Source organism: Petaurus breviceps, unplaced genomic scaffold (genome assembly GCF_028583685.1).
Source record: "Petaurus breviceps papuanus isolate PSGF00001 unplaced genomic scaffold, PetGlider_PUasm1.0 90937, whole genome shotgun sequence".
NCBI lineage: Eukaryota > Metazoa > Chordata > Mammalia > Diprotodontia > Petauridae > Petaurus > Petaurus breviceps.
Window position 1 is genome coordinate 15,762 of NW_027187382.1, and position 3,867 is coordinate 19,628.

General features: G+C 37.8%; 1 long non-coding RNA gene across 2 annotated transcripts in view; it reads left to right on the forward strand.

The window, feature by feature from the left end:
- LOC138152820 (uncharacterized) overlaps positions 1 to 3,733 on the forward strand; it is a 7,238-nt gene extending 3,505 nt beyond the window's left edge. Inside the window, exons 3-5 of one of the 2 annotated variants that reach the window (XR_011166206.1) lie at positions 1,988 to 2,114; positions 2,881 to 2,976; positions 3,634 to 3,733. This is a non-coding gene — a long non-coding RNA (uncharacterized lncRNA). Of the gene's footprint in view, positions 1 to 1,987; positions 2,115 to 2,880; positions 3,598 to 3,633 lie in introns of those variants that run through there. The other variant, XR_011166205.1, reaches the window with a different exon arrangement.
- The last annotated feature ends 134 nt before the right edge of the window (positions 3,734 to 3,867 follow it).

The window sequence follows — 3,867 nt, forward strand, 5'->3', positions numbered from 1 at the left end:
AGAATAAGTATTAGGGGCAGCTGGGTGGGACAGAGAGTAGAGCTCCTACCATGGAGTCAGGAGAACCTGAGTTCAAATGTGACCTCAGACATTTGACACACATACTACCCGTGTCACCTTGGGCAAGTCACTTAATCCTGATTGTCCTGCCCTCCAAAAAGAAATAATCAGTGTTTCTCCTTACCTTTGTGAAGAATTTTCCAAATGTTACTGGCCACAGAATGGCCTTTTTTTAAAGCCCATCCTTGTAAGAAAGCATGTCATAGGTGATTGAACATACACAGCAATTGAAGCAATTATGGTAACTTCTCCAGGTAAGGCCACAGCCCCTGGGCTACCTGGCTCTTTTAGCATGGGGGCAACCAGAAGAGACATGATGTCAGCCTCCTGCTATGCTGGCAAACAGCTATGTTTGAGGACTTCTTGTGCCTGGAGAAGAGGCTTCACTGAAGGCATTGAAAGGGCATTGGAACAGAGACTGCATCATCAGTGTGAGGAATGAGTGGTTAGAGAGCAATTAGAAAAGTTTCTTTTATTTTTTTTATAAGGTTTTGTGGCATTTCACTCAGTCTTATTTCTGTGAAGACTTCTTTCCTTCACCCTCCAAATTTAATTCTCTTTTATAGCAGAGCTCCTTGCACAAAAATGCCAATGATACTGACTTTATCTGACAGTTCAAGAAACATTCTCCTGTAGTGGTCTCCACCTTCTATCAAAAGTGTGTATAGTTTTAATATTATTTTTATTTAAGGAAAACAAGCATTTCAGGGCAGAGCCAGATGGCTGTCCTTTGTTCTTAGAGTGGCAGGAACATTGAGAACACTCACGTTCATTTCAGAGCAACACATTTCAAGAGACACAGCAATTGGATGAAAAAAAGGAAGGTAGTAGTCTTAGTTGTGAAAAGATCAGGCTGATTGGCCAAAGGAACTGGGTTTGTGTAGATTGGAAGAGAAGACTTAGGACCATAGGAGAGTGATCTTGAGCTATTTCATTTTCATTTTTTATTTCAGCAGATGGAAAAGGAATTAGCCATTTTGCTGCTTCAGCTCAGAGGGCACAAGTAGGAGCCCTGATGTCAAAAAAAACCCAAAAACTGAAATACGGAGAAAGCCCACACATATAAAACTGGTGTCATTAGAGCCATTTACAATACTAAGTATGTATTAAGCACCTAGAGGTGCCAGCCTCTGGGCCAGGTGTGCAGGATATAAAGGATGATAATAATGGCTCCTGCCATTAAGGAGCTTACAAACTAATCAGAGAGGAATTGTTTTCTAAAACTTTATACGTGTCCTTTGGAATTTATGGAATAAATCAAGCATTTCAGAACAGTATGATAAAAAAAGATGATTGCATATGAAAATTTCAGATCTATTATGTACAACTTGCTGTTCCTTTTAAATAGGTAATGAAGTTATTGTAAATTACTCTTTTCCCCTTTCCAGGGACAACAGGGTTGATTCTCTGAATTCAGAAAAGAGATGTCTGGCTGCTCCCAAGTGTCTGTATACAATGAAAGGAACTTGGAAACATTTACTAACTCTTCACTGTGGGGCGACTTTTGAGAGAAGCCATATGGTTTGCTTGAGATGTAGAACTGTGAGCACTTCTTACATCAATCAGTCTTTTTAGATCTGACTGGGTTTCTGATCAGCATAACCCAGGTCCTTAGTTAAGGGTCTCTGAACAGCAGGTAGAGATGATCTGGTTTCCTGGCCACATGTGGCTAGGTTCAAAAAAGGCAATAAGGTTTTCTCTCAATTCTCACAATTGAATAATTTTTTCTTAAAGAACAGAAGTTGGACTAGACATATAAATGAACAGAAAAAGAACTGAGCTGCCTGTAGAATTGAATCACCAAATGGAGTTCGTGTGGTTGACTCAGTTGGCTCAGTTTCCTCAGCCTACTGGAAGGCAGTTTACATTTGAACTTCACAACAGTTAGAGCTACAGTTGGGTAAGCAAAATGTTGTTGGTATTCCAGGCATCATTCACATTCAAGGATGTGGCTGTGGAATTCACCTGTGAGGAGTGGGGACAATTGAACCCATCTCAGAAAAAGTTGTACAGGGATGTGATGCTGGAAAACTATAGGAACTTGGTGTCTTTGGGTAAGAACAGCTACCCCTTTGAATTCTTGATACATAATATGACAACTTTCCAAATATTAACTGTTATCCTTTGGTATGGGAGAGGAAATATTCCTAATGCTTTTTTAGCCAAGAGACAGATTACTTGTGTTACTTGTTTACAGGAAAAAAGGTCTTTGCTTAGTATTCTGGGAAATTGATTTCTTCTTTTGTTGTTATCCTTGAGAATATATCTTCCCCTCTCCCATGCTTCAAGACTAAGATTTTCATTTTAAGCCCAGTGGAGATTTTATCATACACAATGTTCCCACTGTCTAAGCAGGGAGTGAGTCAATTGAACCATTTTTTTTTTTTTACCAAGTCCTACACTAATCCATTCCCCCATGATATAGAATGTCCTCTGGACTATGCTTGAGGTCTTCTAGCAGGCCTACTTTTTCTCCCAAGAGGGCTTACACTAATTTTGAAGTCTTTTATCAAGTTTTATGGATGCTTTAAAAAAAAAAAAACGTGATTTCTCTTCTCCCTAATACAAAAAAACCCAAAAACCCTCCTTTTCCCTCCACCTTTCCAACTGAGCCCCACCTTAAAAAAATTTTTTTCAAAACAAAATAAGCTAACCAGTTGATTGTATAAGATACATTCAGCAATCTTATCTCCCCATCTTTCTACTAAGAGTTTGAAGGAACTTTTCTGTTATATAATAGAGAATTCTATAATGTACACTATTCTACATATTCTGTGATAGAACTCTATGATGACAGCCTAGGACATTTTCATTGAACAGGATTTGCAGTTTCCAAACCAGATGTGATCTACCAGTTGGAAAAAAAGGAAGCATCTTGGGTGCCAGACACAGATGATCCCAGAAGCAGCTGTCCAGGTGACTACATAAAATCCAATCACATTGGTCCTTGCAAACTAGAGATCTGTTGCTCATTTAGGTCACAGCTCTTGTTAAACGTTGGCCCAAAAGCCTCTGACAGCTTCTCAGGCCTGTTGAGAGGAGCTGAAACTTTCAAACTTCATTTTTAACCTCAAGAAGTTACATTTTTATTTATCTCTTTCCTGAAGTATGCCTCAACTGTCAAAGAAAGTTTTTTCCTTAAATAAGGCAGTTATTTCTCTTCTGTTCTCTGAAGATTCTCTTCCTGTAAGCAGACATTCTCCTACCTCACTTCCGTGAATTTATTCTCATTTTAAAATAAGTACATGAACTTAAGATATTAAATAATGTGCATTTTTGCCTTTCTGATATTTTCCTTCGTTTTGTTTTTATGATTAAATTGCTTTGATGCTATTACTTTTAAAAATATCTCATCCTAACTTAATTTCCCTTTCTTCATTCTATCATGTTATGTGCCATCCTGTTTTTCTTTATGCTTTCAAATTATTTTCATAAAGGCACAGCAGTATGTTCATACGATAGGACTTATGTAAGCCATAACTCAGTCATTGGACCTATTGGTTTTCATTATTTTGCTATTTCATAGAAAGCTGTTGTCAAACATTTTAGTGAGCACGCTTTCTTTGCTTTCAGCAACATACTGAAGAAGCAGACCTAGTACTGGGACCATTGGTTCAAAGGATGTGACCAGTTTTGTATCTTTAGCTGTGATTATTGTTCCTTTTCAGAGAAACTTAATAAGTAAGTTAATAAGGAAACTTATTTCAGAGAAACTTAATAAGGCAGCAACTTAATAAGGAGGTATTTAAATATAATTGCCAAAATTGGTCATTTTAAGGGGATTTTGCTAGTCTGATGACTTCATTG